General features: G+C 33.2%; 1 protein-coding gene across 1 annotated transcript in view; it reads right to left on the reverse strand.

Moving 5' to 3' along the window:
* LOC118182376 (uncharacterized) overlaps nt 1–24,843 on the reverse strand; it is a 347,901-nt gene that overhangs the window by 194,592 nt on the left and 128,466 nt on the right. The window contains exon 2 of the mRNA XM_085814501.1: nt 20,780–20,869. The gene's annotated coding sequence lies outside the window, so the exon portion shown is untranslated. The remainder of the gene's footprint in view (nt 1–20,779; nt 20,870–24,843) is intronic.

Genomic DNA, 24,843 nt, shown 5'->3' on the forward strand with positions numbered 1-24,843 from the left:
ATAATGCATGATTATAGAATAGATATTAGCAAATAAAAAATAGGACAGCTTTATTTGTCCCATTCAACTGGGCCGATTGACAAAATTCAAACTGCATTTTTCATGTCTCGAAAGCGCGACTTAGGATATATATTAGATTTATATATAGCATTGTCGTAATATAGGTATTTTGACTCAAAATCGGACTTTTTCTGAAATGGCATGTCAGTGTTTTTCCATATTTCGATTGTACCACTCAAATTATGCTAAACTGCCAAGTTTTGTAAAAATCGCACGAGTCCTTTTTAAAAAATTAGCTCTCAAAATTTTAGCTCCTCAATGTTAATTGAATTTGGTATCTATTTATTAATCTCTTTTTTTTTATTAAACTTATTTGATTCTTATTTTCACATTTTGAAATTTAGGGTCCTTCCAAATAAAATTCATCCATTTTTTAATTTTTTTTTTAATTTGTATTTTTAATTCATTTTTATAAGTTTTTCGAAAACAATTTTTATTTATAACCTATCAAATTTTTACCATCATCTTAAAAGTAGATGTATAAGTATGCCTACAAAAAAATCTGAGTTTTTTATTCAAATTTTCCGAAGATATATTTTAATTTATATATTAGGGCGTTTTGAAATTTGGCATATTTTTTTAAAAATGATAAAACATCAAATGTTGTTTGGGCCCTTTGTTAAAATTATTTGAAAGGAGGAACGATGTGGTTTTTCTTCCGCTCACATGCACAATGTAAAAATCTAGGAAAGATGTCACTTTTTCCCTATCCTGCACAATGGAAGGGAAAGGAAAATGTATTGCCATTTATAATAAGAGGTTCGCTAAATGAATTATTCTTGGCGCAAACTGAAAAAAATATGCGAAAATAACTTTGTGAATTTCTCCGTAAATTCCGCACCAAATTTTACAAAATTTCATATTTAACAATTCATATTTCATATAATTTGAATCGTAGAATCGTAATATGAAAAAAAAATTGGTATGTTATTTCAGAAAAAGTCCGATTTTGTGTCAAAATACCCATGCTGGAACTATGCTATATATAAATCTAATATATATCCTAAGTCGCGCTTTCGAGAGATGAAAAATGCAGTTTAATTTCGTCAATCAGACCAGTAGACCGAGAAATATAGGACTAACTCCCCCCCCCCATGTTTTTTTTTTTTTTTTTTTTTTTTTTTTTTCAGTGTACAATTTAAAATAATAATTACGTATGGCAGAGCCCATGAGAAAAGCAATCATTGAATTTTATTTATTTGGAAACTTCGTAATCGATAAAAAACGTCCACTTGCTTATCGATGATACAAGTCTGTCTATCGATGGTCTGTCTATGATGGTGTGCTATCCGAAAGAGCAGCGAACCAAATATTACTGTCCTGTATTATTTTTAAAGATGAATCAGGTAGCTAGTAAGGATGACATTTTATAAGGTTCGCTTATAATTACGGAAAAGATGGTTCGGTTTCCTGCCTGGAGCTCTTTAGACCATGAAAACCTTTGTTTGCAGAAGAGATTCTTTTAAGTATTTCAGAAGTTATCTTGTTTTTACAGTTTATCTCCGCTTCAAGTGAAATGGTAGACTTTTTCAGATCCGTAGCTACTAATTTCTAAATGACTAAGTGGTTAAGTCAGATTCCAGTATAACACTAACGTTTTACATTATATAGCATGTCATCAACGTTCGCTTGGTTCAACGAGTTTTTAACATTACACATTAATCAAAATTCCTTAAATTATAAGCTATTTTCTCCCTCCTTTCCGCATGCCTTTGGGGTGTAATTAGAAGCACGCCCGACGTGCAGGGCCGGATTTACGTATAGGCTACACAAGCTATAGCTTAGGTCCCCCACTTTCTTGGGGGCCTCCAAAAATATTAAAATATAATATAAATAGCATTAAAATACATTATAACACACTTGTAAAGCGCCCCATATCTCAAATACCTTAAGGCCTTATCGAGTCTAAACCTGGCTCTGTCGACGCTTATTCGAGAGGTCAGTGTTCGAGTCCCGGCGAGGCCATTGCTCATTTTTTCATGTCTCTTGCTTTAAAATAACCTCATAACTCTATAAGTGGCCCCAAATAAAAACGTTGGTGGATTATAATTCTTCAGCACCAGGACTTGGCGACTGGGTCCCCTAATTCCCTGTCGCCCTTTAAAAGGGGGTGAGTGTATGAGGTTCACTAGGAGGAAGAGGCAACCATACCTGTATTTGCTCCAGACAGCATTACACAGTTAATCGCCACAACCCCCAGAGTGAGTGAGTGAGTGCACCGCTATGATGGTTTCCGACCACGGACATGAACCAAATGGAATTATATACCATCACGGCGGGGGAGACTCCAGAGTAAGAAGGTTGAATATTATATACTAATAACAGTTTTTACATATTGTTAACTGCAAGGCACTAAGCGTTATTCTGGTTATCTGCTTTACGTTCTGAACTTTTGAAACATTATAATATTATCCACGGTTGTTTCTGCTTAGGCAGTGTCCTGAGATTTTCTCTATTTTATCAAGGGCTATTCTGTTTTTGAGTGTGTTAGTCGTCCACATTGCCCAGGCACAGTCCGCTGGTTTTTTCAAGTGCCAGGTTCTTGTATGTACACAATGGAAGTAATAATGCTCCGTGTCGCCTTCCTCTCCACATTCGCAGAAAGGAGTATCCCTAAGTCTGAATCTGTTCAGGTATACTGGGAATGGTCCATGACCTGTCAAGAACTGTGTTAGGCTAGCACAGTGGGTCTTTATTTCCATGTTAACTTTTGGCAGTAAGCGAAATGTCCTTCGTCCTACCTCTGCCTCTGTCCATCTATTTTGCCAATTTTGTAGCAGACTTGTCAAAGTTGTTCGCTTAATATGAGACCAAGGAAGTTTAGTTGGTCTTTCTAATATATCCGTGCAGTTGGCTGCCTGCTTGGCCAGTAGGTCAGCGGCTTCATTGCCTTGCATCCCTGTATGAGCGGGAACCCATTTTAAAGTGGGTCTTTGCAAAATAGGCATTGTCAGAAGCTGTTTCTGAATTCTGTATACCAATGGACTCCGGCTGTTTCGACTTGCGATAGCCGCCAGACTTGATGCCGAATCACTGAGTATGGAGAATTTCTCCTGTTGACATGTGTTCGCATATCTAATTGCAGCACTGATAGCTAGAAGCTCAGCTTGGTATACCGAGTTGTTCGAGCCTAATTTCCTTTTCCACTCGAATGTTGGTGATCCAAGAAGTCAAAACCCCCCAGTCAACCAGGGGCATACTTTTGCATCACAAAGTCTGGGCCGTGAATCACAAGCCAGTGGTGGACGGCTATGCATCCATTGAAACAGCGCAAGCACAAAGATTGACATCGACCGTTCCCCAGTGTTTACCAAGGGGAGCCAAACCCCCAAGGACAACCTTCGATATCAAATGATCTAGCGTTCCCACAACTAAGGGACAGACAAGGCAGTACCATATGGTCCCTGCTGATCCTAAATCTACCATCGAATAAACGGAAGTGAAGTTAAGTCCTGTGAAGACTTAATTTTTCACTAGAAGTCTGCCCAGATATCGACCTAGCCAGAACGCCGAGATTGATCCAAGTCAATCCTCGGGGAGGGGGGAGTATATATACAGTATTTTCTCCTTCCTTTCCGCATGCCTTTGTGGTGTAATTGGAAAGCGTATTCCAGAGATCTAGTGTTTCGGGGCCAGGGAGTCCTGCTTGAAAATAACCTGATGACTCTACAAAATGTCATGCAAATTATATGCATGGAATTTAAAATCTATAAGATCTTCGAATATGTGACTGTTGCAAGAATTGGAATAACTTATTTACTTTAAAAGCAACTACTTCCAACTTTTTACGGCTGACTACATAATATAGCTGCTTTCTGAAATAGTTTATAATCAGATAGTTTGTGTTGCCACAAATATTTTTATAATTTAATCCGTTTTGTGACAACATTTTTCGTCATGTTTTCACCTTGCGCGCACGGTTTAAAACATTCTGTTGCATACTTTAATCCCATATTTAATAAACAGCTTTTATATCATTTAGAAACTACTGTGAACCAAAAATCCTAAGAAATTCATGTTAAATTTTTATTTTATTTGGAGTTGATTTTATAAAATGTATTTTATTAAAACAATTCGTAATGTTTTCGTGCATAAAATTTTTTAATATTAAAATATTTATCAGATTTTTGGTTCAATTATCAAATAGTGCCATATAAAAAGTTCCATCGAATTTCAAGTATGTACCATTAACCGTTTTTAACATATCATGCGCGCTAGCTGGAAACATGACGAAACATTTTGTCCCAAAGCGGATTAAATTACAAAAATATGTGTGGCAACGCAAACTTTCTGGTTACTAGTTACCAAAGCAGCTATATTATGCAGTCAGATGTAAAAAGTTGGAAGTAATTGCTTTTAAAATAAATAAAATATCCCAATTCTTGCAACAGTCTCATATTCGAAGATCGTAAGGGGTTTAAAACGAATGAGCCCCCTTAAATTGGCGATATGCGAATGCTAGTATTTTCATGACTTTTCATGTACAAGCACAGTTTTGTCGCATTGAACCGAAAATCTTTTATCTAATGATAACATTAATATGTTTCGTAGCCGAATATTTAAATAAGCGGTACTTTCGGTCTGAATTGCATGAAATTTTAAATATGTAGAACTTAAATTTATGGTCAGAAATCTTGTTCATCCAGATAATTTAGTTTTTAAATTCAGCTGATAAGTTACCTTCAGTTTCCTTTTCGAGAAAAGAATCAAAAATATATTCAAAAATACCGAAACGAAACGTTCTATAAATTTCAGATAAAATGCTTATAAAATATTAGACAAATATTCTCTAGTTAAAAGAAATGTTTATCGAAATAAAGTAATAAAAGGACCTAAATTATTACAATACTAGAAAATGTATAAAGTGTAAAACGTTTTCACAATTTAAAGCGTATTTTGTGAGTTAAGTCTAGAATTTGATTGCATTTATTAGATATTTTTGTTTATCACGTTTCTAGGCACTGAAACTTAGCATAATTTTAGAATAAAAAATACTTCATGTAGGTTAAAACCAGTTTTGTTCAATTTGCACATTTTACATTACAGCAATCTCTTTAAAATGATGACTTTATTTTAATGTCAGATATCACTGCAACTCGTACATGAATAAACAATGAACATTTACAATCGCCATTTCATTTTTCAAAGAAAGTTTTTCTTTAACGGCAATGTTTTAATGTAAAGCATTTGAAACGGAAGACGAATGTTATCTTCGATATTACTTTTCCATTAAGGCAGTTATGTTTAGAAAATATTTATAGCGATGAATACCATACACACGCTGCTATAAATACAATTTATTGCAGAAACTACAGTTCTGAATATGGCAAATATATGAACTACAGAAATCCGTAACTCTTAAGGTACGTTTAATTTACTAAATTGTTAGCATGCTTAACTTCCTTTTTTATTACAGATGCTCATCGTTTAGATCCAATCCCTTTGAAAGTAAATATATTAAGTTCTAAATAAAAATAAAATGAAAAGACACCCGAGTTAGAATAATTAATGTATTTGGTTGGTGTGTGTGTGTGTGTGTGTGATTATGGCAAAGCCTCGAGGGCTATCTGCCTAAGAGGAGGGATGCCTTCGTGGAGGACTTTCTAAGGGAAACTGGCTCGTATACACGTTACACATGGGGAAAACCACGAAAACGCCCATGCAGCCAGCCCGTTCGCGGGATTCGAACCTCGGACCGAACTACCAGTGTTCAGCGACTTTACCGCTCGGCCGCTGGTGGGCCCTGTATTTGGTTGGATTTGTTACGAACTGGAAAAATATCTCGCTTTGCTAATTTGACGATCTGAGAGAATTATAACCTAAGTTGTAACGTATCAAGTATATTTAATCCAAAGTGCCAAGCTTTGTAAAAATCGCAAGAGCAGCTTTTACAAAAATGAGCTCTCAAAATTTTAGCAAAAAATTAATTTTTTTAGTTAATTGAATTTTGTGTGTATTTATTAATCTTTCTTTTTTTTATTAAACTTATTTGATTCTATTCACGTTTCGAAATTTAGGTTCATTCCAAATAAAATTCGTCCATTTTTTATAATTTATTTTTGAAATTCGTATTTTAAAATAATTTTTATAAATATTTCGAAAACCGTTTTGACAACTATAAAAATTTTACCGTCATCTTAAAGTAAATGTATTTCTAAGCATACCTGCAAAAAATTAGAGTTTTTGTGCAAAATTTCCGAACATATGCGTGAATTCATATATTGACGCGTTTTGAAATTTGGCATATTTGTTGAAAGCGATAATAACATCAAATGTGGTTTAGGCACTTTGTTAAAGTTATTTGAAAGTAGGAACGATGTGACTTTATTTGCGGTCATGCACAATGTAAGAAGAGAAAGGAAAATAGGTTGCCGTATATTAAGAAGTTCGCCAAGTGGAGACGCAAACTGAAAAAAATGGCCCAAGATAAATTTTTGAATTTCTCCTAAAATGTCGCACCAGATTTTACAAAATTTAATTAATATTTAGGCATGAATTGAGTCGTAGAATCCAAATATGGAAAAACATTTGCATGTTATTTCAGAAAAAATCCGCTTTTGAGTCAAAATACTTGTATTACAACGATGCTATATATAGAACAGATGCTATATATAGTATATTACCCCATTTTTTGCTGCAGTGTACTTGCGTATTCGTGTAATCAGTTGTTAATGAAGTCAGATAGGTTATGTTATTTGAGTATAACCAAGCAGGCGTGCTTGGTTATTACTTTAGAGAGGGACGCTTCCGTGGAGGATATTCTAATGGTAACTAACTCGTATTCATGTTGCACATGGGGAAAACCAACCATGCATCCGGGCTGTCCCTTAGGGATCAAACTGAGGTCGAACTTCCAACATTCAGTAGTCTTAACCACCGGTAGTGTCCTAAAGGCAAAGAAATAACTGGCGGTTAATAGGAAAAGCTTCCGAATCATCTGCTAGATCTTTACATCATTGAAGATTTAAATAACATTATAAAACACGTGTACAGAAGGCTTTAAAGGAAGAAAGGCTATAAAAGACCTCTTTTAGGAAATAAAAAATTTAAAAAATAATAATTTTCTGACAAAACTACAATCACCTAATATTTACTAGAAAATTATTGATTAATTTGTTGCGTTGTGTTTTTTATATGATTTTATCTTACTTTGCTTATTTGTGTGTTTTGGTCAAATACTAAAATTATTTTTTAACTTAATTAATAAAACTTAATTAATTTTTGACTTAATTAATTAAATCAATTTTGTACTTTAGTGTTTGACTTAATTAATTAATTAAATTTTTTACTTGTATTATTCCGATTTTCTTAAAACTTTTCGCGCATATTATTTTGCGGTGGCAATACAATATTCAACCGTAACATTTTTTTAGAATTCATTGCACATTTCAATCCCCAGCTGCGCTTTAAAAGGGGGGAGCATATAAGGTATTTACCCGCTTTCTTAGCATGCCTTCGTGCTGTAGTGTTCAGCACACTCGGGGCGTATTCGAGAGCTCCGTGGTTCGAGTCCCGGTGAGGGCATTGCTCATTTTTCATCTCTCTTGCTTCGAAGTAACCTATTGACTCTGCACTTGTTCATTACATATGTACAGTAACAATTAAAATATACACTGAGATTCGTAGCTGTGAAGACATCTGAAATTATGTGCGTTTTTTTAGTCCAAAGAGTCTGTCCCTGAAGGACTATTGTTTTCGTTTTGTGATTTTGCATTGAATCACTATAAATGTCCGTTTCACTTTTGAAACTGTTGCCACCAAATGTTAGATTCTTGCATTATATTGGACGAAATTAAATAATCAAAATGGACATGTGGATGACCAAATTTGAAATTTGGACTTTGTTTTATTATCGATTTCATATTTTGTAAAACTTTAACGAATTTTTGATTAACAAACTCAAGGATTTAAAAGCGAGCAATGGCAACACTCTATGGGAGGGGGGAAACCTTTTTAACTACAGCGTGCGGAACTGTGTATGTGTATTCTAAAGATAGGCTCATTTTAAAATTATTTTACGACATTTCTACTGAACTGAATTTTATGGTTTAAGTGCGAAGGACATGATATTTAATATATAAACGTAACACACAAAACGTTAAAAAAAAGTCCCTTTGGACGTAATTTAAAATCTGAAATCTTTCAGATTTTTTTTTTTTTATTTTTTTATTCTGTGTACTTCTCTCACGGATGGAATTCGTGTGGTGAGACAGAAATTTTGGTGACCGGAAAAATGCCCACAGAAAAAACGCCCACAGGAAAATGCTCACAGAATAATACTCACAAGTATAAAAGCTCACAGGAAAAAAGTATACGATAACGTAACTCTGGGAGAACATCAGTAATCAGCAAATATGAACACACATAAAACTCACTTCATCTATTCTGTGATAAAATCTTTTCAAAAGCAAGAATAATTCTTGAAATAAATATTTATTTATTCGTTTCGGAAAATAACTTCGTAGCGGAAGCAGCAATAACAATAAAGCATTAAAAAGAATGAAATATATTTTCTTAGAAACCGAATTGTGATAATTAATGCGACTGAGAAAAATTATTTTTTAGGCACTGCAGTTATTTATTGGTAACGGAATGTAGTTAATTTACACTCCAGTCACTTTGACGCCATCTGCGTGATCTTATCTCCAAACACAGCTTTTAATTTATTACCAAATGTGCATAATCCTCGTATTTCTGCAATGGAAATTGATATGAGGAAATTTATTGAAGTTATTTTGAATTTCATTGCTTCACAAAAATGCTGCGCAAATGCTCATGTTATGATACCGGCTTATATAGAATTATATGCTTCCTCTGGAATATTAACTAACGGCATCTTACTTGGTCTTACATTATTGCGTAAAATCAGGAAGTATATTTATCGAATAACACAAAATGATTAATATGATGTTAAATACAGAAGATTATCCGATAATAACCTAACACCTTTGCGTAACGTTATTTACAATGGTCTTAATTTCATTTTCTCCGTACACGAAAAATATCTTTTGAAATTCGGGCTGAAAAATCAAAATTTTAACATTAACGCAAAAGCAACGTTACCTCCCAATGGGTATTAGTCTCGAAACGGCATTTTGCTTCAAAACACTTTAAATGTGTTCTATCACTTTTCAGATTGTTGCCACCAAATAGTATTGCAAAGAAATTAAAATAACGAAGAATCTGCCTGAATTTATGCCTTTTTCTCGCACTGTAAAAACAAAACTACGCCACCTACAGCCATTAGATTTTGAATAAAGTAATCCTCAAACCGAACGTTAGCCCCGCTAACTTGTTTCATTCTCTATTTCATATTTTGTAAAACATTAACGAATTTTGATTAAAAAACTCGACGATTTCAAAGTGAGCAGTGGTACGGCTCACATTGAAATTACAAAAAAAAAAAAAAAAAAAGTCTCAAAGGTTTCAGATTTTAAACTACGTCCAAAGGGCGTTTTTTTAACACTTTGTGTTACCTTTCTTTATTTAATATCACGTTCTTCGCAATTAAACCATAAGATCCAGTTCAACAGCAATATCGTAAAATAGTTTTAAAATGAGCATATCTTTAGAATTTTCGATATACAATCTTGCGCGCTGGAGATAAAAATGTTTTCTCTATGCAATGTTCCCATTGCTCGGTTTGAAATCCTTGAGTTTGTTAATCAAAAATTCGTTGAAGTGTTACAAAATAGGAAATCGATCATAAAACAAATTCCAAATTTTAAATTTTGGCTTCTGGATGCTCATATTCGCAGAAGGATTACGTTATTCAAAATTGGATGGCTCTAGGTACCGTTGTTTTATCACAATGCGAGAAACATACACAAATTTATGCAGATTCTTCGTTACTTAATTTCTTTAGAGTTAACACAGGGTGATAATATTGGGTGGGAACAATTTGAAAAATGAAACAAGGTTTGTAGTAAATCAATGCAAAATGCCGAAACGAAATTAATAGTTCTTCTGGGCAAATTGCTCCTTTGGACTAAAAATCCGAAAGCTTTCATCTTTTACATTACGCTCAGAGGAGCGTTTTTTAACGTTTTGTGTGTTACTTTTATTTATTAAATATCATGTTCTTCGCACTTAAGCAGTAAAATTTAATTTAACAGCAATATCGCAAAATAATTTTAAAATGAGAGTATCTTTAGAATTTCCGATACACAGTCCCGCGCGCTGGAGATAAAAATGTATTTCTTTTTTTTTCCCCGTAGAGTGTTGCCCTTGTCGCTTTAAAACCGTTGAGTTTGTTAATAAAAAATTCGGTTGTTTTACAAATTATGAAATAGATAATAAAACAAATTCCAAAGTTCACGTTAGGACTTCCAGATGCCTATATTCGATTGGAGGACAACTTTTTGAAACTTTCATGTATCTAGGTACCTTTGTTTTTTCGCAGTGCGAGAAACATACATACATTCATGCAGATTCTTCACTATTTAATTTCTTTAAATATAATGCAAGACTCTAATATTTGGTGGCAACAATTTTAAAATTTAACCGACATGTATCGTGTTCCAAAATGAAATTAATAGTCTTTCAGTCCAAATTGCCCCTTTGGACTAAAATACAGAAAAATCATATGCCATCATTTAACGTTGCATCGCTAATTTTAAACATATACTGCTATGCTGCTTTTAAAATTTTTGTCATTTTGTTGCTAAATCATACATTAAGTCCGAAGAAACGGATGCTAGCTAATTGGTAACAACATAAGATTTTTATCTTTCATATTAAAACATTATTTAACTAATAATCAATTTAAAAGGAATAAACGTGCTTGTTAATAATTAGTCCAACGGGCGTTTGTCCAGAAAGCCTATTAATTTCGTTCTGGCATTTTGCGTTGAAAACTTTAAAAGTCGGTTCACTTTTCAAACTGCTGCCAGCAAATATTACAGCCTGTATTATAATCAAAGAAATTAAATAATGAAGAAGCATAAATTTATATGTATTTCTAGCATTCTGATAACACGACAGTACCTAGAGCCAATCAATTTTGAATAACGCACATTTCCACCCGAATATAGGCATCTGGAAGCTCAAATTTGGAATTTGGAATTTGTTTTATTACCTATTTCATTTTGAAATACTTTAACGAATTTTTGATTAACAAACTCAAGGATTTAAAAGTGAGTATTGGCAACACTCTACGGGGGGGGGGACCTTTTTATCTGTGTATTGGAAATTCTAAAGATATGCTCCTTTTAAAATTATTTTCGATATTGCTGTTGAACTGAATTTTTAGTCCAAAGGGATTTGAGTCCCGAAGGACTATTAGTTTCGTTTTGGCATTTTGCGTCGGACTCCTATAAATGTCGGTTCACTTTTCAGACTGTTGCCACAAAATGTTATTGCATTATATTTGAAAAAATTAAATAATGAAAAATCTGCATAAATATATGTATATTTCTCGCATTGTGATAAAATAACGCTACATAGAGCCATCGAATTTTGAATGACGTAATCCTCCAACGAATATTAGCATGTGGAAGACAAAATTTGAAATTTGGAATTTATTTTATTATCGATTTCCTATTTTGTAAAACTTTAACGAATTTTTGATTAACAAACTCAAGGGTTTCAAAGCGAGCAATGGCAACGGTTGTGCAGAAAAAAACATTTCTTATCTGCAGCGCGTGAGTCTGTGTATGTGAAATTCTAAAGATATGCTCATTTTAAAACTATTTTGAGATATTGCTGTTGAACTGGATCTTATGGTTTAAGTGCGAAGAATATGATATTTAATAAAGAAAGGTAACACACAAAATGTTAAAAAACGCCCCTTTGGACATAATTTAAAATCTGAAACATTTCAGATTTTTATAGTTTTTTATGGTTTAAGTGAAATGAACATGATATTTAATAAATAAAGGTAACACACAAAACATTAAAAAAAAAAAACGCCCCTTTCGACGTAATTTAAAATCTGTAACCTTTCAGATTTTTTTAAAAATTGTATTTATTTATTTTTTAAGCAAGAGAAGTGAAATTGTGCAATGTTTTTGCCAGAACTGGAACGTGGACGTCTCATTACGAAGGCATACTGGAAGCAGGAAGAAAACACCTTATACAGTAAAAAGAATATTACTGAAATTAGTAAAGTCCTGTGAACTACATAAAGTAGTTGTATTATAGCAAAGTGTCTTTATGAGGCAAGCGGCAAAATTAGTAAAACAATTAGGGAGAGAAATACGCAAATGAATCTCCCACGCATGTAGTATAGTTGTGGCAGTCCAACTGAGATATTTTCGGCTGTTCTTTGATACTCCATTTGCAAAAATTAGTTTAATCACTGTTCTACCCTTGTCTCAAAAGCTTTTAATCCTTTACTTTAGATTACTAAGTTTCATCATTTAAGTAAATAAATGATGAAAAGTAATTTCATAACAGTAATTACTTTACACCCTTTATTTATCTGGATGAAGGAAAATAATATATTTTTGACTCAATGATTAAAGTCTTGAGAACCGAAATAACTCCTAATATGCGAATTTAGTTCTTAGCGTGGGATATGTAATCTCACTCCAGAAACTAATCTACAGTTTCGTGCAAGGATCTTCAAGAGCAATTTTCTCGCTAAGCCGCAGGCAATAAAGCTGATATAAGGAAAACAGTTTTCTTTGTTTATCTTTACCTCTTCTTACGTCTCAGATTTCCAGCAACATGCATGAAATGCTCCGTTTTTACATATGAAATACTTTAAGGATTGTCCAGCTTTGTAAATATTAGAAATTTATTAAAATTAAATTTAAATGCAATGTAATCTTCAATATGCATAAGTTGAGGGCAGAAGAATGAACTTAAACGGCATCTTTTGGAAAAAAAAAAATTGTGCAATTATAAACACAGTTAGGTACATATCTGTACATGCGTAATGCGTATTTTTCATGTCTCGAAAGCTCGAATTAGGATATTAGATTTATATAGTATATAGCACTGGATATATGAGATTTATATATAGCATTGTTCTAACATAGGTATTTTGACACAAAACCGGACTTTTTCTGAAATAACATATCGATTCTACGACTCAAATTATGCCTAGATATTAAATTTTGTAAAATTTGGTGCGAAATTTACGGAGAAATTCAAAAATTTATCTTGGCACAATTTTTTTCAGTTTCCGCCAAGAATAATTCACCTGACGAACTTCTTAATATGTGGCAACCCATCTTCCGTTCTCTTCTATTATGCCGGAGCGGAGAAAAAGGCACCTCGTTCCTACCTTTATGCATTGTGCTTGAGTGTAAAAAACGTCACATCGTTTCTACTTCCAAGTAATTTTAGCAAAGTGTCTAAACCAGATTTGATGTTTTATCGCTTTCAACAAATATGCCAAATTTCAAAACGCGCCAATATATAAATTCACGTAAATCTTCAGAAATACTGAATAAAAAAATGTATTTTTTTGCAGGTATGCTTAGAAATACGTCTACTTTAAGATGATGGTAAACATTTTACAGATTATAATTCAAATATTTTTTGAAAAATTTGTAAAAATAATTTTAAAATACAAATTTTTAAAATAAATCATAAAAAATGGGAGAATTTTATTTGGAATGAACCTACATTTCGAAATGTGAAAGGAAGAATCAAATAAGTTTAATTAAAAAAGAGAGATTAATAAATATATACAAATCTCAACTAACATTGAGAAGCTAAAATTCTGACAGTTATTTTTTTAAAAACTCCTCGTGCGATTTTTACAAAACTTGGTAGTTTGGCGTAATTTGAGACGTAGGATCGAAATATAGAAAAAAAAATTGGTATGTTATTTCAGAAAAAATCCCTTTTTTGTCAAAACACCTATATTAGAACAATACTATATATAAATCTAATACACATCCTAAGTCGCGCTTTCGAGACATGAAAAACGCAAGTTGAATTTCGTCAATCGGTCCAGTAGAACGTGTGTCCCTGCGCAATGTATAATAAGAAGATATGTATTTAGAAATATACGCTAAAATTACGAAATAAATCAATTGAGAAAACTCAGAAGTTACGAGAACTTGATTTCGTATTGTTTCCTGAAGTAGAAAATATTTTATTTGCTAGCTAACACTCAAAGAATCTCTACTGATCTGCGACGTGATATGCAGCAAAAACTACTCAAAAGTAAGAGCAATTCTAGCTCCGTCGTTTCAGTCAGCAATTGGTGTTTAGTATGCGTATCTTCTAATGCCATTGAGTTTTATTTTTTTAGAGAAAGTAAGATTTGAGTTATAACAATATTTCACGGGTTATCATATTTCATAAGAATAAGGAAGGTCATGAATTGAAATAGGGGGATTCGGTATAGTATTATTTTTAAAGTCCGTGCCTTGTTTTAAGAATTCGAAATAATATGTTTGATTCCGAATTCTAATGTATTTGCCAATCAGCATGCAGAATATTTTTAAACAAGAATTTTGTTTGATTTTTACTCTTTTATGGCGTATTATTTAACAAAATCGAATTCCTCTTGTAGATTGAATTAACTAAATTTTCTCCATATAACTGATAAACAATCTCCTTGTATTGTTGTAGCTTATGCTCACTTGTCTAACTAAGTCAGCCTAAGCTCATATTCCTCGTGGCAAGGAGCGCTAAATTACACGCTGCCATGAGCACCTTTCAGGTGATAGAGATATTTGGCTCGGTTGCGCCCCCAATTTTGATGGAGAGCACCCCAGGGAAACGGCTTCGAGGGTCTCTTGCCCCTTTTCATCAAATCACACGCGAGGACTTTCGTCTCGCCGCATGTTTATAGTGCCGGGGGCGAGTCCGAGGGTCTCGAAATGCTATGCTCCCTGCATTATACACGTGTGTTACTACAGCAATAGCGTACTTACGTATTAACGCCACCGCAGCGGAAGTTGCGCTGATGCGCCAATGAAGAGCAATCCTGTTGTTGTTCGCACGCAGTTATCTTTTGGATTCCTTTTTGCCTTGTTGTTTGCTGATTTTTGACGCCATTTTTTACTGCTACGAAAATGAGTCTTTGGGATTTGCCAAACACAGATAAAGATGCAATTTTATTTTTTCAGGCGCGAAATATTTTACCAAAAAAATGAAAATGTACCAATTCGCATGATATGAAACTTTATTTTGGGTAAATGTACGTTATGGAAATGTAATTTAAGACAGTGTGGGACTTAGAAAAGACAACTGGTTTGAAGGAAGCAGAATTTTATTTTGTTCAGCTTTGAGATTCATATACTGCTGGTGCGAGGAGCTGACATCGGTTAAATTTTGTGAAAAGTAACTTAATTTATCGGATAAAACTGCTATAGATTGGAACAATTACATGCGGGAATTATGTGTCTTAGATATGGCGAATAAACCAAACAAAAAGGTAGGTGGACCAGATTGCATTGTGTAAATTGATGAAAGTTTGTTTACTAAGCGTAAAAATAATTGTCGTCGAGTATTACTCGAACAGTAGGTGTTTGGTTGTATATGTAAAGAGACAAAAGATTCGTTTGTTGTCACTGTTCCTAACAGAACTGGCTCTACCCTTCTTAATAAAATTAATGAAAACATTGCAGATGGTATCACAATTTAATCTCACAGCTGGAAAGGTTACAAGACAGATAGATTTGGATTATTTAATTATGGCGAAGCACACGAGGGCTATCTGCCTAAAGCGAGGGATGCCTTCGTGCAGGACTTTGACTTTCTAAGGGAAACTGCCTCGTATACACTTTACACATGGGGGGGGGGGGGGAAAAAACGAAAACGCCCATTCGGCCAGCCCGTTCGCGGGATTCGAGCCTCGGACCGAACTACCAGTGTTCAGCGACTTTACCGCTCGGCCGTTAGTGGACTCATAATCTTTGGAATTCATCTGATAACCTCGGTATCTAAGGAATCAGTCTTTAGAAAAATGGGTTGTGTTAGAATTTTGTTTACCTTGTAGAGATCGAAGAGGAATATATTTCTAACTCTCATACTTAGAAAAAATTATTAGATAAATTTTAGATATCAAAATTTTACTACGGTTACTGAATTTGAAACTATATTAATTTGTATTAGGTTTATTAGCAAGAAGATATGTAGGTGATGAGAAGCTTTAAAATTTTACAATTCATTTAAACATTTTCTCTTGCATTATTTTATTTGTAATAAGAATGAAAGATTTTTTTAATAGTGGAGTTAATTATCACTTCTGAATGTACTTAAAAATCTCTCAAATTATACGGTTTTAGAAGTGAGAAATAAAGTAGTCAATTCTTCCTGAAAAAATTATAAACACAAATGGTGATGATTCAATGGAAGATCAATGTTTCTATAAACATCTGCAAATATTTTTCTTATATTTACAAATAAATCCGTCTAATGTTTCTAAAATTTCTTAAAAGTTCTCCGACTTAATCGCCTTACTGCTTCGTCTAGCCCACTCTCTCCTACGTTGTTACCTCTAATAAAATTCTGGATTTCCGCAATCGTGCTGATGGCGTAGTAACACATAAAGTAGCTTTATCTGTAGATCTTGACCTTCCATGACCTTGGAGTATACGCCTCCTATACGTGATTTTTGTGCGAGAAGTTGGCGATGCCCTATTTAGGTTTATGAGCTATGGCTGACGGATCAACAGTAGCGGCGCCGAAGAAGAAATTTCTTGGAAATATTTACGACACTATTGTTGCAGAATAAAAACGAAGGAAAATAAATAAATAAAAATTTTCCCAAACTAATGAGAACTTGTACATGCAGAAGTGCGTATGATCTTACGATTTCTTCCATTTCCTTTAATCTTCTTGCATACTGCGCTCGCTATTTGGGTCTCAATTAGTTCTTTCTCTATTTTGTTAATTCTTTGCATACTGCGTATAAAGTGTTCAGATATTCCAGAGTATGCAGAATAATCTCACATTTCAAAGCAATGTTCTTCTTCAGCATATGTCCTGAAAAATGCACCTAATTCTGTAAATATTATTAGCCCAAAATGAACGTTAGTCCCGAATGGGACATTAATTTCGAAACGGAAATAGTTGCCATCAGATGTTATCGCTCTGTATTATACTTAAATAATAAAGCATCTGCATGAATGTATGTACGTTTTTCGCAGTGTGAAATAACAACGATATCTACAGCCATCAAATTTTGAATAACTTAGTCCTCCACCCGAACATGGGCACCTGGAAGCCTAAATTTTGAATTTCGAATTTGTTTCATATTTTGGAAAACTTTAACGAATTTTTGATTAACAACTTAAATGATTTCAAGGCCAGCAGTGACAACATTGTATGGAATAAAATACTTTTATCTCAAGCGCGCGAGACTTTCTATCGCAAATTCTGAAGATATGCTGTATTTAAATGCTTTGTGACTTCGCTGTTGAATCCAATTTTATGTTGTGTAAGCGCCAAAAATGTAATATTTAATAAATAAAGAAAACACACAATTCGTTAATAAGAAAAACACAAAAACCGTTTTGTAAAGCCATCTTAAAGCAAACACAAAACATTAATAACAAAATAACAAAAAAAAAAAAAAAAAAACTTTTAAAACCATTTTAGTCAGAAAAGTGATAACTGACACGATGAACTGAGAAAAGACTGAAAAAAATATATGGCAACACATAAGGCTGCATCGAGAATTCTAAACGCATACTGCTATACTGCTTTTGAAATGTTTCTGATTTTTGTATTGAACTATATACCGTGTAAGTGCGAAGAAAATAATGCTTAGTAATAAAGCTAAAAAGACAACAAAAATGGGGGGGGTTAGAAAGAGTGAGTGTAACAGCAGACTAGTAAACTAAGCGCCCAAGCGAGAGCACAAAAACCTTAACAAATTCTTTTGGGCGAACGTTAAAATCTGAAGAACCTTTCAGACTTCTTTTTTTTTTTTTTTTTTTTTTTTTTTTTTTTAAATTTTGCGAAAAACGTTAATATGAATTTTATTATTAATGTTTCATACGGTCACGAAAAGGATTTTTTAGGATCAGAAATAAATTCAATAGCCAAATAAAAACACTTTCCAGATATACCTTTCAAGAAAAGTCGTGAAACTACAAAACACTAGTTTGGGAACATTTTTCTATATTACTATGCCATCGACGTTTCGTACTTAGAAAATGAACAAAGAAATTAAATTACCTTTAGAATTTTAAATCTATGCATTCTGAAAATGTTGTTTAATTTAAACATGACAAAGGAAACTTAACTTCCGAAAGAAAATATTTTGACGATAGAGAATTATCTGGTAACGAATCTTAAATTACAGCTTGGTAATTCAGTTTTTTTTTTTTTTTCCCTATCTCGTATCGTTTTTCGAGATAGCGACGCTAACTCCGCTGTTTTACACCAGATGGCGCTGTAAACTATCTCATCTAGTAGCGTATAGCCACCTTGCAATACTTCGACACCACTTTTACAAAAATCCTTGCTTTTCTGTATCCAGAATTAGCCGATGAACCATTTCGATGTATTTAAATTACTATTATAATAGTTCAACCGAAAATTCTGGCCCTACTCCAAAGGAAGGAAAAAATAATTTCTAATTAGAAACATCAGAATAATCTTAAATAAAGAGAATTCTATCCCTTTAAAAGAATTGAAAACGAAAGTGGAAAAACAAAATACTTCCGTGAAATATTTTTTTAATTTAAATGTTAACCTTTAAACAGAAAATCCAATGAATTAAGATGTAGTTGAAAAACCTATTTAAAACATACAAAACAAAATTAAGAACTCCCTTCACTCTCATTAGACTGTAGTCTAAATTTGAGAGGCGATACAGAATGATACGTACATTTGTGCCATCTTGGTTTCATTCGCAAAGCTTTGGCAAGAAATTAATCGCTAAAAACGCTAAAATCTTGTACGTAAAAGTAATTTTGAAACCAAAAGGAAAACGTTTAAATATTTCAAGGAAAATTTTAATTTTATTTTTTTAGTCAAAGGAAACAAAAGCATACTAATTGAAGGAAATTCACTCTCATTAGACAAAGTAAGTAAAATTTTTTACTCTTGTAAAACAAAAAAGGAAATAAATAAAATTATTTAGTGTAAAACCTAATTAAATTTTAGAATAATCCAAAAAAGAATTCTATTGTTTTAAAAGTATTGAAAACGAAAGTGAAAAACAAAATACTTCAGTAAATAATTTCTTAAATCAAAATGTTTACCTTAAAACAGATAATCCAATAAATTAAGATGTAGTTGAAAAAACCTATTTATAACCCACAAAAAGTAATCAAGAATTTCCATCACTCTCATTAGACTCTAGTTTAAATTTTTTGGCGTTACAGGTTTGCCATAAAATGCTAGGTGTTACTTATTTTGGAGTAATATAGTGGCATATTTTGTTACATGTATACGAGCTAATAACTGAATGCACACAAAACTTATGAAAGCTTGATGAAAACATTTTCTCACTATGACAGAGTACAATCAGTAGTTACCACTTCAAACTACTAAGAACGTTTAGCACAAGACAACATAAAGCACATCAAAAAGGAAAAGCTCGCACGGGGGATCTCTCAATAATCTGAACTCAGTACTCTGAACTCAATTCTGAACTAAACTAAAAACTGATACTCTTTCCGGTCTCGTATAGTTTTCTCCTATCCACCAAGAAATTTCCAGGACCTTCGATTTCTTGAAATAGCAGGAGGGCATACACAACTACAAATACGTAAGGCCGAATACAGTTATAATGTTTCTCACTTCTTGGTCTATTTTGAATGTAGAGGAACTTCATAAACCGTGGACTTCACGTGTATAACAACAAAGTTTAGAGAAGGGTTAAAATACCCTTTATTCACTCAAATGATAACAGATGGCCCCTTCTCGGGCGTACAGAGAAGCCTCCACTTGGGTTTCAAATCAAGATAAGAAAAATAAGAAACTAATCTAATACTAAACTAAACTGACTTAGTGGAAGCTAGACATGATTACTTAACGTAGTTGTTCCTTAATTTAACCTAGCCGGCGATTATCAACAGGCACGTACAGTAAGGCCGAGAGTAGTAGATTTAATAACGAAATAGCCTGATAACCAACATGCACCACTAAGGACTTCTAAGCTCTCTTTCGAAGTAAGCTGAACCTTCCTTAAATACTCCTTCTAACTCATTTGCATGCAACGCGATGCTAAAAACTCATTCTGGGAGGTAATAGTAGACAGGAAACGAGAATATACAGTAAAGCTTATTTAAACTTAAAATAACTGTTAAATACTTAAACTAGCATAGGGATCAGATAAATTACATTTACACACGGATCAGATCAATTACAGTTACAGAGGGATCAAACTAAATTGCCGCCCGTGTGGCGACTTTTGGCAATTTCTAGCCAAATTTGGCAACAAACATTAGTTCCCAAAACTGTTATCAGCTTGATGGTTGTCGACAATTTGGCGAAACAGCGTCAAGCTAGCGAACATTTACCCTCAGTATTAAATATACTTGCCCTGTAACCTTATTTGTTTCGCAAGGCTACTCCCTGTAATTTTAAATTATGAAAGAGATACTAAAATTTATATACAATTACACTAAAACTACTTACATAAGCACAAAAATTGAAAACAACATTACATAACCTCTAATCTGTCAAAATAACTAATACTTAATGCCTATAACTAATACTTAATGATAACTAATACTTAATGATTGACACATTTTTATTACTAATATTTTGTATTTGCAAAAATTTTAAATAATTCTGTTATCGATATTAATTATGATGTTAAGCGTTAAATAAAGAATATACAGATTTCACTTACAAGAAAGCAGCTAGGAGATAAATAACTGCTATATTTCATGGATAATTCAAAGATTCTTCCCTTCTTTACTTAATAATAGGTAGCCGAAACCTGTAACAAACAGAAACTTTACATTAAAACTAGTATTAATATTTAATTTCTTTACCAGAAGTAATATCATTATTTTATTCGATATTCCATAGTGCATTTTATATAAATTTGTTGTTTTAATACAACATATGCTCTAACAAAATTTTTAAAAGGGTTCTACTCTTTTCCAAATAGTCTGATCATTTACAGAACTGTTAAATTGTTAAAATGATATAGAACTCTTAAAAAAATAACAACACTTGACAATTTCTTCACTTTAAGACTCTTAAGTTTCTAGAGTCATTAGGATATTTTGAAGTAGGAGACGTAAAAAAGAGACTCGAACCTAGACCTCTCGAATATTCGTCGAGTGTGCTACTGTTAACCACGAAGGCATGCTGGAGCAACGGAGAAAATACCTTATATACTCCTCTTTTTAAAGTGCGATTGGGAATTAAGCGACTTAGCCGCCAAATTCTGGTGGCGACGAATTATCATCTGCGGCAGACCACACAGAGGTAAGTAAATCGCGTGCGCGGTCTGTGCAATTCACTGCTCCCAGCTTTTACAATGTATCATCACACGACATGTTTTTGACATCGCAGAGACATAACTTCATGCCCAGTGTTAGGCGTGCAGGATTTGGGACAGGACCTTTGTCATGTCACCTAGTGCACTACAGATTCTTACCCAGTCTTCAGTACTCCCTGAGTGTCTCGTTGTCTGGTACTAGTGCTCTTGCGCGGCATGTTAGTGTGCTGTTTAGTGTATGTACGATGGAGCCCAGTACATGAACACTCTAAAGTAACTAACCTATCCACAGCTACTATATATGTAAAATGCACCAGGGTAACTTACGTGTGTTTATTTATTTATGTATATATGTATGTATCATTGTAGAACTGGCCTGTAACCAAGAGTGAAATGTTTAATTACTAGTGTGGAATGTTTATGCAACAACGTACGCATATGCAAAACAAATATTATTGTAATAACTTATTCCCAATGTTTAAACCTAGGTGCACATAAAATGAACCACGTTAATGTTTAAGGGGTATCAGAAACCCCTATACCGACAATATTAAATTGGCCCTTTTTGATGTACCTTTTCTCAAAATCTGCTGCAGATACAAGCTTGAAATTTTTTCTGTAATTATATACGTATACCTTTCTGATTATACTGAAATGAGCTTTTGAAGCATTTTGAATTTTAGAGTAAATTACAGAATATTTTGTTAGGCAGAGTAAAATTTAGCACTTTTCTCACACAAAAAATTTAAAAAAAAATTTTTTTCTAAGTTTATTACAAAAAGCTCATTTCAGTAAATATTAAGGAACCTAATAAATAAGCCATAAAAAGTTTAGATACCTGTGGTCAGTAGTTCCTGAGAAAAGGTACATCGAGTATAAAAATATGACGTTTGGAGAAAAACGCGTTTTAATGTAAAAATCCTCATTGATCAAAGCAGTTGATGACAAATTAAAACTAGATTTTTTTATAGTTCTAACTTTCATAGAGATTAAAGAATGGTATTTTTAGAAAGATAAAAGTGTAGAGAATTTGAAAATGCAAAAATCCGAAATCACAATTTTTTGAAGATTTGGGGTTCCAACACCCATTCATTATTAATGTATAATATTTATGTAATAGCTGTAGTGTGTGCATCAGTATACAATTATCGTATTGTAAACTACAATTATTGTAAAATGTTTAAATATCAGTTTAAAATGCTCAAATTTCAATATATAGCACCCACAAAAGTTTCTATCAAGCTCCTGACGCCGCGCTTAGGGGACGCCAAAGAATTATCGCGTTGTACAGTTGCGGATCCCAGACGATACCCGAATAGTCCTAGTAAGCCGCCCGGGTGTCCGGATCCGCTCTCACTTGTCACCTGTCAGGAGATTTTAACGTTCTGCACCGTGTCTGTCGTCAAAGCCCCTCGATTTCAGGAGGGGTCACGAACCAATGATCTGATTTTTCCTTTCATCTCGTTCCAGATATAACGAATCACAGTATGTAAAATGCTACCGTAAAATTAAGGAGGCGTGGCTAATTCCAGTTTGAAGATTTTCGCCATAGGAGTGGCATCAGAAGAACGCTCCTGAACTTTCGGCTAGAGAGCCCTACAATGTTCTTGGGCTCTCGACTAGAGATACCTACGTTTGCAGACTCACGCTACGAAGACTGTAATGCATTCAAATTCTTATCTATGCTACCTATGAATGATATATATTTATTTATTTATTTTATTTGTAAAGAGTTTCTCGTAATAATCATAAATATGTTCAAGTTTAAAATGCAGTAAGAGTACACAACCTCGCCCAATCATTATAGGAAGTCAGATACGTTACCTGCAAGCGCTCAACACAGGGTTACCTGAGAGTCACTCCCACAGTAGTGACTAACCCCCCCCATGTCCACCTCCTTCTAGATCGGGTGACACTGTAGAGACATTAGAATTGTTTTAAGCAGGAGACGTGAAAAATGAGCAGTACTCTCGCCAGGACTCGAACCTGGACCTTTCGAATACGCGCCGGGTGGCCTACCGTTACACCACGAGGGCATGCTGTAAGGAGGGAGAAAATACCATATAAAGTAATTAAAAAATTAAGAAATGCACATTCTAAGTGATCATATTTAAAAAAAAAAAAAAAAAAAAAAAGAACTTTAGGACTGAGTAAAAAAAAAAGACTGTAGTCGAAGGAAATAAATTTCCAAATTTGGGTGTATGTAAGCTGAAGGATTTAGTTGTTAGACAAAATTTACGAAATAATTTTAAAAAGGAAACTCTTTCCTAAAAACAGCTTTAGGTTTTATTAAAATGAATTATGGTGAGATTTATAAAAATGTAGCCTTACGAATTCTCATATTCTTAGCTCTGGGCTACTTTATTTGGATAATAGGGTAAATCTTCCAATTAGTTCATTACACGCTTTGCTGCAATTGTAACTATCTAATCATTATAAGAGATGTCATTTTAGCGAAATTCCTTTTTCAAATAATTACATCAATCCTCTTGAAATTTAATAATTTAATTCTAATTGAGCAATCTTTTCAGAATCTTTACGACTCTTCTCTTATTTCCGTGAGTCATTCTTTCTTCTAATACATTTAACCAACAGTTTCTCAGAAATGGGTACCAATAACGCTATAAGAATTTCTTGATCTGCCTTCATTTACTATACTGTCTTTCTTCGCAAGAATTCTTTAAACCATTAAAAGCTTCGGGAAAAAAATTGAACCAAATTAAGCTTTAATGAAATTCCGGAACTTCTATCTGCATAGTTAAAGCAGTTTACTGATAAAAACAGTAATGCGGTATAAAATCTTATCTGCAGTAAAGCATTAAATCATGATAAGTGCCTTCATGAGTTTTAATTGCTTACTTTTTTAGAGTAAAATGAAAACAATAAAAATTGAGCAGTAGTAAAAATGAAAGCCTTCTCTGATTTGTGCATTCTTCTACAAAAGCAACATTCTAGTTAACCTAAGATCTATCTAAATCGAATAATAATAAAAAAGTAAAAATGGTTTAAATGCTAATACAGATAAAAAAAAGACAGATTTCAATTCACTTTTAATTACTAGAAAATTTGCCTTTGCCTATTGCTGATTCTAAATAAATCGCTAGAAGAAATGCATGAAAAAAATTAGTTTTTTATAAATGATGAGAAAGACGCAAAATATTATTTTTCCATGAGGAAAGGATACCGTATCTATTGCTTTTTAGAATGCATTGGAACATTTCAAGCAAAACCGAAAAAATATTGAACATCGCTAAATGAATATCTAGCAATTGAAAAATCGCTATCTTTATTTTTCACTTATAACAGCTTAAACTTTTAATCACCAGTTAGTGTATCTAAGGTTGCGTAAAGCAACAAATTCAGTTTAAATTGAGATGAAATATGCATTTGCAAACCAGACTCGATTTACTTTTAAGTTGCACAAAAATTATCTGTAATTGTACTGTAACGTTTTAGAATTTACA

Source organism: Stegodyphus dumicola, chromosome 4, assembly GCF_044657685.1.
Source record: "Stegodyphus dumicola isolate Sdum_Otavi_A_Nest chromosome 4, ASM4465768v1".
NCBI lineage: Eukaryota > Metazoa > Arthropoda > Arachnida > Araneae > Eresidae > Stegodyphus > Stegodyphus dumicola.